Source organism: Equus caballus, chromosome 3, assembly GCF_041296265.1.
Source record: "Equus caballus isolate H_3958 breed thoroughbred chromosome 3, TB-T2T, whole genome shotgun sequence".
In the NCBI taxonomy this organism is placed as follows: Eukaryota; Metazoa; Chordata; class Mammalia; order Perissodactyla; family Equidae; genus Equus; species Equus caballus.
In genome coordinates this window covers 59,114,304-59,127,542 of record NC_091686.1, presented here as the reverse complement: position 1 = coordinate 59,127,542, position 13,239 = coordinate 59,114,304, and the positions used below count along the sequence as shown (strand labels likewise).

The 13,239-nt window shown below is 38.6% G+C and overlaps 1 pseudogene; it reads right to left on the bottom strand.

Moving 5' to 3' along the window:
* Window positions 1–12,719, bottom strand: part of LOC102150594 (oocyte-expressed protein homolog pseudogene) — a 56,344-nt pseudogene extending 43,625 nt beyond the window's left edge.
* Between the last annotated feature and the right edge of the window lie 520 nt (window positions 12,720–13,239).

Here is a 13,239-nt window from a genome sequence, read left to right as displayed (position 1 = left end):
AAGCAGCAGAGATATGGGGTAAAATTGGCAATTAATATGGCATTTTTACCCTGCATTGGAGGATGTGCTGAAAGCAAAACTGTGGTGGGAATAGAGTTGGATAGATAGAGTTAGAAACAACAGACCTCTGAACAAAGGCGGAGGTAGTGGGCTTGGAAAGGAGGAGGATATATCTAAACCTCCTTAGGAGATGAAGTGGCCGGATGTGGGGGTTGGCAGTGGGTATGAGCAGCGTGGAAAAGGATGAATCTAAGCCAACTCCTATCTTTTGGCCAGACAACTAGGGTACGCAGTGATGCTTTCACTGAAATAGGGAATTTGAAATAGGAGCAGATTTCAAATGGAAGGCAGCCAGCTTAGTTGGAAACACATTGGGTTTAAGAAGCGTGTGAGACCCATTAAGATGTCTCTTGAACTGGTTTGGAGCTAGGAGAAGGATGTGGTACCTGGGAGAGTACGTTTCAGGCGAAATCAGGGGTGAAGATGCTGTCACTGAAAGAAAGTTAGCCAGAACTTGAATGCAGGTTGATCTAACTCCAGAGCCCACACTCTTTCCATGACCCATATTCCCATTTCCCAGGGTAACATCGTTTACAATTGTTTGTGCTGTTTCTTAGACTTGGAATGCACTTTCTCTTCATCACTGTGTTCTGAGATCCCAGCTGCTCTTCAAACGTCAGTCCAAGTCCTCCATTCTGTACAGGGTCCTCCCGACTGTTGTAGTCAGCATTAATCCTGCCTGTCCATTCTTCCATTGTATGTTTTTACTCCTCTCATATAGCACTTAGAATCTTAGAGACCTCGGAGGGTCTTGAAGAGTCATTTAGCCCAAGCCTCATTGTGGTACAAACCCCTCCTTCAACAACCCCCACAGGTAATCTTGCAACCTTTCCTTTAACAATTTTACAAGCAAGCAGTTCATGCTTTTCAGAGGCAACACATTCCAATTAAAGGCAGTTGCAATTGCTAGAAAATTCTCCTTATATCCAGAGCTGTCTATTTTAACTTCCGTCCACTGATACTTGCTTTGCCCACTGAAGTCCACTCCCTCTTCATATGAGAGCCCTTCAGTTCTTTAAAGACATTTATCATTTACCACTTTACTGCCCTTCCCAGGGCTGAACATCCCCGGTTCCTAAAGCTCCTCTTTAGAGCATGCTTTGTCCATTTCCTCACCAGCCTTTCACTCTCATTTCAAGGTACACAGTTTATCTATATCCCTCTTAAAGTATAAAACTCAGAGCTCAACCCAATAATACACATATGATCCAACTACCACCAAATAGAGAAAAACTATGCCCCTCATGGTTCTGAATATATTTTTTACTACTTCAAATATAGTGTAAGATTTTATAGGTATTATCTTGGCCCTTATCTATTGACATGTTGAGTTCACAATCAATTACTTATTATAGTTGCTTTGGATCATGGTTATTTGTAAACGTGTCTCTCCCTTCTCCTAATTATGTCTTTAGACATGTGTTATTTATCTCTGTAATTTCTTTGCTCTACACAGTACCTTTCATGTAGTTGAGCTTAATAAATGCTGTACCTTCAAACTAATGTTGCTTGGGGTGATTTTCTGAAGTCTGTTTCCTTAAAAAGCCACAGCCAAAACAATGACACAATTTTGTCTCTTTTATTAAGTAATGAACTTTTTTGTCTGTTTGAATTATTATCAAAAAGGGATTTATTAAAACAATGTTCTGCTAAGAGAAGAGTCGAACATTTAAATTTGAGTTAAAAACAAAGTGAAAAGAAGACTGAATTTTCTCCATGACAGAATGGAATTTATGCGTCTGCTTTTTCAGAAACATGTCTGAACTCAGCTTTGATCTCTCTGAGTCTCTAAGAATCCTGTCTTTGCATTTTTCTATAATTAGTTTCTAAGTCAGCTGAGAGAATGCTCCTCTCATCTGTTTTCCTAGTAAGTCTCTTTCTGAGCAACAATGCAAAGTGACCCAGTTCTGGTTTTCCAAAAGGAGACATACAAGAGGAACTCGCATGCCATAATAATTTGGGGGGAAAATACTCAAGGGAAGGAAACATGTCTGAGTAATTTGAGAATATTTAGATATGAATTTAACTGTCCACTTGCACCTAAATGACAGATGAGGTACACAACCTTGTGGTTATCTGTAGTCAAGAAATCTAGCATCTCCATGTTAAAAAGATCACAATAGGCCCGCTAACCCAATGTTTTAACAAAGGACTCCATTCCAAACATCCTTAACTGTGGTGAGCTTGGTCTCTGAGAACTGACAAGCACTTAGGAACACAACAGACAAATGTGGTTTGTGATCTGTCCTACTTCTAGAGTTGAGCCTCTTTCTTAGCTGTTCAGGATTTAAGATCACCTCTAATGTGCCTCCCAGGCTGGTGGTGCAGTCAGCACAAGTCATTCCCATGTCTTCTGCTGCTGTATTTTTCTCCATGTGCAGCCTCTCCTAGAGACAAATTATTTGTTAATCACATCGTAGATAGATCATTTCCAGGCTTAGCGCTTCCCTACATCACATCAAGGGGCCCAAGATTAGCTTCTTTATTATTTTTAAGGGCAGAGGCAGTGAGAGGCCGAAATGTGGCCTCCTTGGGGAGGGAGATGGACATTGAAATACTGATAATCTCTATGACCAGACCAACCCCCTTCAGCCGCCATAAGTAAATACACAATCTAAATTAAAATATTGTGTTTGGTACGCAATTTTCCTAGCATCTAGAAACACTGCTGCCCCTAGCCCTTCCTCTGTAGAAATTCTGGAGTCCTCACTGAGCAGAGGTTTCTGGTTCATTTGCAGATACACAGGGCACTTTCACTAATGTCACAAGGTTAGTTGACAATATAATCAGGTATTGATATAGTTGGAGGGCTCACTTAAGAGTAGATTGAGACCACGTACTTCATTGAGACTTCTTGGCTCTCCTCCATCACCTTTCCTAAACTGTTCTTCATTCACATTAACATCTACTGGCATTCTGGGTTGTCTCCAGGATGCATAAGAAGTGATCTGACTGACGTGGTTGTGAATGCCCCTGCTGTTTCAAAGATGAGAGAGGAAATCAAACATTTGCTGAACATCCACTATTCCACTATATATGAAGCTTGTTGTTGGCTAGGTTCTTTACATACATAATCTCAGTTCTCTAGAGATCACTTTCTTTTTGAATGAATGCAACCCCATGCATTCCTGAAAGAGTTGTCACAAAGATGAATCCACAAATATTTTCTTTAAGTGCAAAAATGTTGAGCTAACTCTAATGTCTTTGTGTGGGGTTTAATGCCACTGTTGGCCTTAATGGCCCTAGCACTATTTTCAAGAATGAATAAGTACTTATTTGCTTGTGGCACCTCAGTAGTAACTGTACCAAAATCCTTTGCTTATAGGACATTAGAAACCAAAGGAGAGGATGGAGGGAAATTCTTTATTAAGTTAAAAGTAAAAATGGAGAATGATAGTATCACGCTTATTAAATAATTTAGCAAATACTGAGTGTGTGCCAGGCATGGATGAAGCGCTGAGGTATAGCAATTTAAAACAAACTTGGTCTCTGCCCTCATGGAGCTTACAACAAAACGTAAAGTGTGACCAGTAAACACAGAATCAGAAAGATCTGGTTTCCAATTCTGGCTTTGCTTCTAGCTGCCCTTGAGCAAGTTCTTTAGTCTCTCTGGGCCTCAATTTTTCCATCTATAAAATGAATGAATTGGCTAATTCTTCAACCAATTCTTCATTGATTTGTAGTTCTGTGGATTTTATTTTTCGTCTTGTGAAAATTGGTTTTGCCTGCCTTATGTTAGGAACTCCAGTTTTTGACCTTGTGCTTTTAAGGGGTCTCTGTTGAAGTATCTTCCTAGTGAGAAACTGTTATCAGTTACAGACTTGGTTTATCTCTTTTTTAAGAATCTCTAAAAGCAAGTTTAAGAGTCTGACTGGCAATGAGCATAGCTCCTGCTCAGTCCACTCCCGTGGTCTCCCATTACTTTTTGCCCAGCATTACATTTTAGTGCTATTTATGACTTTTTACTTGATTTTAATTACATAACTATATTCTTCATCCAACCAATAAAGAATAATTTGGAGAACAAATGTTCATGAAACATAATAGTATACATGCTTATTTCATTATCTGGCAGCCTTCTTAGTTTACATACAAATTATTGACTCCTCTCTGATTTTGCAATCTTATCACTTTTAATAAATGTTTTTATTGGATTTCCTTAAAAAGTGTTCTGTTTTCTTTGGGTTATTAAATAATTCAGATGTACATTATAGTGGCTAGAATAATTTTTTAAACTTTTCAAATTCTTTCCTTGAGTCCATTTATATTTGCAGCCTCCCATTTCCCTCTCTCTGCTCTCACTTTCCTCTCTTAGACCTCACGATTCTTGAAAACAATGGTCGTAGTTTAGTAACTTCATTATGTGCTCACCTCTGGACTCCAGGGTGCATATTTCCAAGTCACTCTGATTTATTCAGGTTTTCTAAGCATTTTTTACCTACCTTATATTAATAGATATTTTTACAAGGTCTTCATTACTTCCTAATTCTGCAAATTCCATTTCCTTATTTATCTTGCCAAAGACAGAGTTGAAAAAGGAGTTCATTATCTCAGCTGTTTTAGAGTCATTATTAATTTCACTCCTTTCCTTATTTGTTAATGGCTCTACATATGCTCAAATATTTCTTTTCCCTGGTACAGTTGTAAAACACCTTCTTACTCCTTTAATGTATTTGGCCAGCATTAGCTCATTATTCCTTTTGGCTGTCCTTCCCGTTCCATTCCTGGGAGTCCTGATAGATTTTTGTGTCTTATGGGGGAAAGGTGGGGGTTTGGGCAGATCCAGGTCTGTGGGCGGCCTTATAAGAAGAATTATAAATTTAAGTTTAAATGTATTTATTGTAGGATAAAGCTGGCAAGTACTATAAATATCACAAAATCATAAAAAATAGCATTGACTTCCTTAATTAATTGCATGACATACCTCTATAATGCTTTCTTTCCTGCATTCTTTGGTTGTATACTCTCTGGTTATCTCTTCATATACTAATGATTTTTTTAAATTTATAAGGTTGCCAGACTTAACAAATAAAAATCTAGGATGTTTAGTTAAATTTAGATTCCATAAAACATGGGGAATACTTATGCTAGAGATTATTTGTTCTTTATCTGAAATTCAAATTTAAGCAGGCATCTTGTATTTTATCTGGTGACACTAGTAATATCATTTTCTACAAAAGAATAGAAAAATGATTTAGTCTACCCTCTGAGATAGTTAGTCAAGGAATTTTTAATTTACTGGCAGTTTGGAAGAATTTATGGAGCCTCTTAGCTTGTTACTGGTAATTTTATGCAAAAATTTAGAATTGTCAAATTTAGGGAAAACTGTATCAAGTTTCTCTCATATATAAGTTCTAACATTTTGAAGAATTTCTCCAAAGATAGCTTCTAGCTCTGTCCATGTTAAACATTCTTTCTCCTCCACCAGCCACATCTTTCTGGTACTGGTACCATGGGACATAGCCATATGGCAGTATGAACTCTGACCCTGTGACTGTGAACTTCATAAATATATCCCACTGAATTCAAACTGAAGATATCCTTAACTTCACTTCCGCTTAGTCTGATCCCAAAATATGCATAGTCCCTCCAGTGCCACCTGACTGGAGAGAAAGGTGGAGTGGAAAGAGCAGTGGTCTTGACTGTCGGGGGTTAAAAGATCCTAGGTTTGCAAATTTAATAGAACATACCTCGAGAACAGACATCTCAGGCTTCTCCTTTGGGTCTTGAAAGGGGACTTAAGCAAATGAGGGGCCCTAAAATTTAAACTTTATTGGATTCATGGGTAAATCTGTGGCAGGTACCATTTTCTTATTTCCTGTTCCCAATATAGTACATTCTCATTTCTCATCTGGTCATTCTTTTCTCTCTCTCTCGCCTTCCCCTCTGTCTTTCCTTCTTCTCTCTCCTCTCCCTATCTGCCTTTCTCCAGAATATCCTGCTCATATCTCAGTGTGGAATCTTAGATTTTCATGGAAAGAATCTACTGAACCTCAGTGATGTTATTTTTGAAGATTCTTCAGACTTTGTCCCAACTTTTGGATTTTAATGTATTCTCTCAACGTTCTTAATGCACCACACTCTTAATTCTCCAAACTTTAATTCTTTGAAACATGAAACTCTTCTAGGACTGGGACCTTATTATGCTGAATTCAGGTCGCTCCTTCTCAGGGATATTAAGCTTCCTTAAGAGTCTTACATTTTCAATGGTTTTGTTTTAGTTAGGAAGAATCTCTCTCAGTGGGGTCCTTCTACTTACATTGGATATGACCCAGACTCATGCATATCTTTAGGGTCATGCATATCTTTAGGCATAATGAATGTTATCTGAGTCCCAAATCTCCCAGACCGTGGAACTGAAATTTCCAAATACTGTGAGGTCTTTAGTCTGAGTTTCTAAGTTAGGAATTAGTATGAGAACCCCCTGCCTTTAGAATTAGGACTCCAGCACATATTTCACTGTCTCTAGCATCCGCTCATTCTTTCTCACTCTTTTCACTCTCTTTCCTTCTGTTGCTTTTTAGTGCATACATTCCAAAATCCCATTGTGAACACATTGTCTGCAAAAAATGATGAGATGGGTCTGAAAACTGATGTCGCTGTCAATTTTCTTTTTTAAGTCACTTGAATGATTAGAATTGATGATCCGCATGGTCACTTAGTTGGAAAGATCTCTCACTTCTTAATAAAGTATATAGAATCTATTCGAATGAAAGTAAAAGTTGAATTGGTTCTAAAACCACTGTACTACTACCAGTAATAACAGCTACCACTTATAGAGCATTATTTAACTTAATCCTCAGAACAACCCAGTAGAGTAGAGATTATTATCTCCATTTTATTCACATGAAAGCTGAGACTGAGAATTTGTTCAAAGTCGTGTATATAGTAGGTGGTAGGTAGGTTCAAATCCAGATCTGTCTGATTTTAAAATCCATGCTTTGGATGGATAATCACTAAGTAATACTACGTATGTAACAGTCTTTCCAGTGGGACTAATTTCAAACCTGGAAAATCTCCAGTTTAGAGGGTCGCAAGCAATTTCTGCCTTCTAGGCAAGAGACTGACACTGGGCTTGCAGCAGATACGCCTTTTGCTTTAATAAGCAGCACTTTGGTGGGGACTTCAGAACTTGGGGTACGAGGCAAATACCTAGCAAAATGGTCTTTAACTCAGTGAAGGTGCCTAACTGCAGTTTATCAGGCTAAGATATTAAGAGTCTTGTTTAGTAATGTATATTGAGGGTTTTAGTAAACCATTTTTAAAGAGGCAGAAAATTCATTTTCAGGTCTCTGAAGTTTTATTTAGACAATCCAAGTCCCTTGCTTCTGTTTGTCCATCATGCTCACCTTTTCCTTCTTGGAATGGCATCTGCTTTCCTTTGGCCTCATCCATCACTCCATTTGGTTCTAGTGGAGCTACCTATATCCTCTAGACTGTAATGATTGGCCAGGGATGTGCAAGTGACCAATAGTGGATCAGAATCCTTCCTGTTCTTCCCTTTGGGGTTGCTAAGATGGGGCAGGATGACAACTGGCCTAGACTTGTCTGCAGCCATGAAATCCTCAACCTTCTACCTGCTACATGGAGGAATTCTTTCTCAAGGAAGAGAGAAGTATAAGGTAGAGGTAGAGAAAGAGGGAATCCTGATGTGACAAGGGGCAAGTATGTGGCATCCTTAGGGAGCTCCATCCCAGGACTTTCTGGTTATAGGAGTCTTTTAATTCTCTTCTCAGGGTATTTTCTTATTTGTTTGTTTATTTGTTTTCAAGAGCTAGAGTCCAAGCACAAACCATCAGGGAAATCTGGGGCAGGCCTGAGTTTTTTACATCACGACAAAAGAAATAACGAAATAACGCAAAAAGGTGTGGACTGAGCATAAAATAGTACAAACTAAACCAGACTTTGCATATTCCAAACATCAAAATTTTAAGACTCAACAAGCCAGTCTTTGGGAAAGTTATTCCCTTTTAATTGTGTTACTCTGAAGCCAGACCCCAGACTGGAAATAGAGGTTTTCTCCCGAAAGGAATGTATCTGCAAAGTGTCAATCATGTTGTGAATAGGCCAGCCCTGGGGCAAGACATAAGAAGTGGCTTGGACTTTCAGAGGGAAGGACTGCAAGAAGGTCTTTCTCTTTTCTCAGAGATGAGAGGATGGGAGATCAGAGGAGGCTGGACTCTCAGGCCAGGAGAAGGTTGGAGCATGCTCAGTCCTGGAAGTGAGTTGGAGTGTCCACGTAGGGGAAGACCAGGGGCCAAGCAAAAGATTATGCCATGGAATGTCAGCGATTATCACCAGCAGAGAACAGTACATCAGGGTCCCATGATGCTCATCAATAACAGAGGCAGCCACTGAAGGTGTGGGAGGCAGAAACAGAAGAATATGAAGGACCAGTTCCTGAGATAGCCTTCCGGGAAACTCAGAAAGAGCGGGGGCTATTTTCTGGAGATTAGACAAGTACGGGCTCCAGGAGAAAATGAGTATCAATTTATTTTGTATGCAAAGACTAGCAAGGACAGGTGCATTTAGGTTTTAAGTAGATGTTATCTTCAATAACTAATTCCTAATGGTTGTTGCTAATTGGATTTTCAGAGACCTGCCAGCAGGGAGTTCTATTCTAAGAAGAGTACTCAGTTCTAGAGCTTTGGAACAATTCTCTACCAAACAGCCTAGTTCTGATGGAATGGTGCCAAGTAATCACTGGTTTTAATACCAGGTCCTCTTGGTTGTAGCTGTCATTACAGGCCATAGTTTATCTCCTTTGATTAAAATGGAGCTAGTGTTCTTTAAACTTGAACTCTGAGTTGGTTCACGTAGCTGGCACTATTTTCTTTTAAAAGGAAAGTAAATAAAACTGACATTTTCATTCTTAGTATTACATTTCCAAATCAGCTCTCTGCCTAAAAGCTAGGTCTCATTGGCACACTAATGCTTCGCATATAACGATGATTATCACAGTGTTTGAATACCACTTTAATATTTACAAAGAATTTGCAGGTCCTTTATCCTTTTTGTTCATCAATAGCCTAGTGAAGCTTATAGGGCAAGAATTGTTATTCCCAGTGTGCAAATGACACAATTAGGTTTAATGAAGTGAAGTGTCTTGCGTAAGGTCACAGAGATGGTGAATTGTGTTCCCATGTCTCTTGATTCTGGATTCTACACTCTTTCCACTAGGTTCTTATTTCCTACCTAAATTTTGTTGGTGGCACTTATTCCTTAAGTTGTGAATCACATCCTACCAAGATTAGAAACAACTTGGGGAAAGACATTCACCTTGGATCTCATATATACTCATCAGAGTGAGTGTGGAAATGGGAACCAGGGCACTGAATGAAGAGGAGTAGGTGGGTCTGGATTCTATTTACATTCTGTCACATGGAGAAGACAATTGTCTTTCTCAAGAATTAATTCCCCCATATACAAAATAAAAGTGCTTGGCAAAATGATATTTAATTTCCTTCTAGCCCACACGTGTTACATTCTTTTACATACCATCCTTGGTTGCAGAACCCATATGTCTTTCATCTGTAAGAGTTTCACTCTGTGCAATTTATTTTCATTAAATACTTTTACCTTATTTCTACTGTCTATTTTTGAAGAAGTAAGACAGGATCTGGTAGAAATACCTCTAATCATCTTCATATAAAATATGTTTACGTGTCTGTGTCTCAGAAACTTTCAGAGCAATCTAGCTGTACACGACCTAACATCCCTACATTCTTGTGATAGCCAGTGACTTTGTAACATTCTGGATTCCATTGCATACTTAACATAATGTTTCGAATCAGATTTGTAAGAGATTTAGAGAAATTTACACTCCTTGGGATATAGCTTATTTTAAGATCACATATCACCACAAGTCATTGACCACCCAACAGTAATTCCTCTGTGAAAGAGACTCCTGAGGACAAAATCACATGACTCCCTCTGAGGTTAAGAAAGCTCGCTGAACTAGCTTTACACGCCTGTGAAGCAGAGCGCGTTGGCCGCCAAAACTGAGCGCAGTGGCTGTTACGGGCTGAATTGAGTCCCTCCAAAATTCATATGTTGAAGCTATAACCCCTGGTACCTCAGAACGTGACTGTGTTTGGAAACAGAGCCTTTAAAGAGGTGATTAAATTAAAATGAGGCTGTTAGGGTGGATCCTAACCCAATCCGACTGGTGTTCTTTTGCAAAGAGGAGATTAGGACGTACAGAGAGATACTAGGGATGCACGTGCACTGAGCAAATACCACATGAAGAGGCAACAAACGGTTGGCTGTCTGCAAGCCTAGGAGAGAGGCCTCAGAGGAAATCAAACCTGCCAGCAACTTGACCTTGGACTCCAGCCTCCATAACTGGGAGAAAGTAAATTTCTCTTGTTCAAGCCATCCAGTCTGTAATATTTTGTTACTGCAGCCCCTAGCAGACTAATACACTGGCCTTACTCATAGTTTTGATTTTGTAGAGTCAGTGAAGAGTTTTATTCATACTCACCTGAGTGAAGATGAGCCCACTGTAACTCAGAAGTACAGTGGAGTATGTGACACAGATACTCACATCACTAGACAATGCTGGTTCTTCCTTTTTTCATCCCTACCCTTTGCCGTTTTATGCCATTTTGGCCTCTCCTCAACTTTTTCCATCATCAGAATAGTGGATGATCTGAGATAGTCTTTTAAACTTACTTATTGGCAGACTATATGCTTTAGTTTAGGGTTTTTTAAAAACAATTTTCATTCAACAAATATTTATTGAGCATCCTCTATGTGCCAGATGCTAGAGATACATCAAAAAATGAATCAGATGAAAGTCCCTACATGGGTGGAGCTCTCATTCAATAGAGACGTTCTTGAACAAAAACTCTTTTGTTAATATAGCATCACTATCTGTACTTTGCGAGATTGAAAGAATTTGGAAAGAAAAAATATCCTTTCTTCCTGCTCATATGTTGAAGTAGAACATTGGTTTATGAAATATAACTATTACTTTTATAGATTAGGGAACAGAGAAATTAGTATTATTATCTATTTTAACTACTTTTAGGGCAGTACTACTTAGATAAGTCAAGAGAAATGCATTCAATTTTACTTCATTAGAAAACAATTTATCACCTTCTGTTCCCTTCCAAAGTTTAATATATTTCTTTTTTCTTATAGAGGTATTCCAAGTGCCTAGAATATCAACTGGCATATAACAAGCTCTCTATATGTTTATTTATTTAACAAAAATGTGGAATATTTGTTAAACATTTTTTAAAAAGTGATTTCCTGGGCCTGGCCTGGTGGCACAGCAGTTAAGTGCACACGTTCCACTTCGGTGGCCCGGGGTTCACCAGTTCAGATCCCGGGTGCGGACATGGCACTGCTTGGCAAGCCATGCTGTGCTAGGTGTCCCACATATGAAAAAGTAGAGGAAGATGGGCATGGATGTTACCTCAGGGCCAGTCTTCCTCAGCAAAAAGAGGAGGATTGGCAGCAGATGTTAGCTCAGTGCTGATCTTCCTCAAAAAAAAAAAAACAGTGACTTCCTGATGGCCTAAATAGGAATGTCTACCACACAATGTGTAGTGTAAAAGGTTAACTGTCAACTTTTGTTTTAATTGTGATATTAAAAAGTTAACTTTTTTGAATCTTTAATTTCAAGCATTTTTATCTCTAAAAAGTCTGTTCGGGACAGAAAAGAATGGGAATAAGCATGGTGTTTCTTATCACGTACATTCTCATTTGCACAGATACTGCATAGTCTTAGTATATAAAGCACTCAGTGTTTGGATTCATGAAGCTCTGTGTGTGCATTTAAGTAAACACGGGAGAAAGACTTGCTATTTAAATAGTTGAGAAACCACATTTAGAATTAAGTTTATCTCCAAACACTTGGTTTCAGAAACCTAGTCATGAAACATTGGCATTGGGGAAAAGAGAAATAGAGAGTGATTTATTTCCTTAACTACATTTCATTAAATGTGACTGTTTACTTGCCTTTTCCATTTGTGATGGACTGACTTTTTAGTTACGTTAATGGACTCATTTAGATTTTCTTCCCCTGTAGACCTTTAGCTGCAAATTTCTTTTTTATCTTGAACTTGCGGTAAAATATTCTCTTTTTGTAAAGATAAAATGACTGGAAGTGTATTTTATGAAAGAAGATGTGAGGTTAAAAGTTAAATGTGAGGTCAAAGAAACCATTGAACGGACTTGAAGAAACACACACACATAAATGTGATATATATATATATAAACTTGTTACTAAGAAAGAAAAATGTCTTACCTTGTTGTCAAGCTTTGTTCTTTCTAAATACAGTCAGGCATCACTTAACTATGCGGATATGTTCTGTGAAATGTGTCGCTAGATGATTTTGTCATTATACAAACATCATAGAGAACACTTACACAAACCTAGATGGCACAGCCTACTACACACCTAGGATATATGGTGCAGCCCATCGCTCCTAGGCTACAAACCTGTACGGCATGTTACTGTACTGAATACTGTGGGCAGTTGTAAGTATTTACGTACCTAAACATAGAAAAGTTACAGTAAAAATACAATATAAAAGATAAAAAAGGTAGACCCCCATAGGGCACTTACCATGAATGGAGCTCGCAGGACTGGAAGTTGCTCTGGGCGAGTCAGTGAGTGTGTGGTGGGCACACGTGAAGGCCGAGGACATTCCTGGACACTATCGTGGACTTTATCCACACTGTACTCTTAGACTACACTAAATTTATCAAAAAATATCTTTCTTTCTTCAGCAGTAAATTAACCTGAGCTTACTGTAAGCTTTTTACTTTATAAACTTTTAAACTTTTTGAACTTTTTGACTCTTTTGTAATAACACTTAGCTTAAAACACAAACGCATTGTACAGCTGTACAAAAACATTCCTTTTTCTTTATATCCTTATTCTGTAAGCTTTTTTCTATTTTTAAATTTTTTTACCTTTTAAACTTTTTTGTTGAAAACGCACGCATTAGCCGAGGCCTACAGAGGGTCAAGATCACCAATATCACTGTCTTCCACTTCCATATCTTGTCCCACTGGAAGGTCTTCAGAGGCAACAACACATGGAGCTGTCAGCTCCTATGATAACAATGCCTTCTTCTGGAACGCCTCCTGAAGGACCTGCCTGAGGCTCTTCTTGAGGAGGTCTCACTCTTGTCAGAAATATGTCCATGGTGGTTTGCTTCTTTT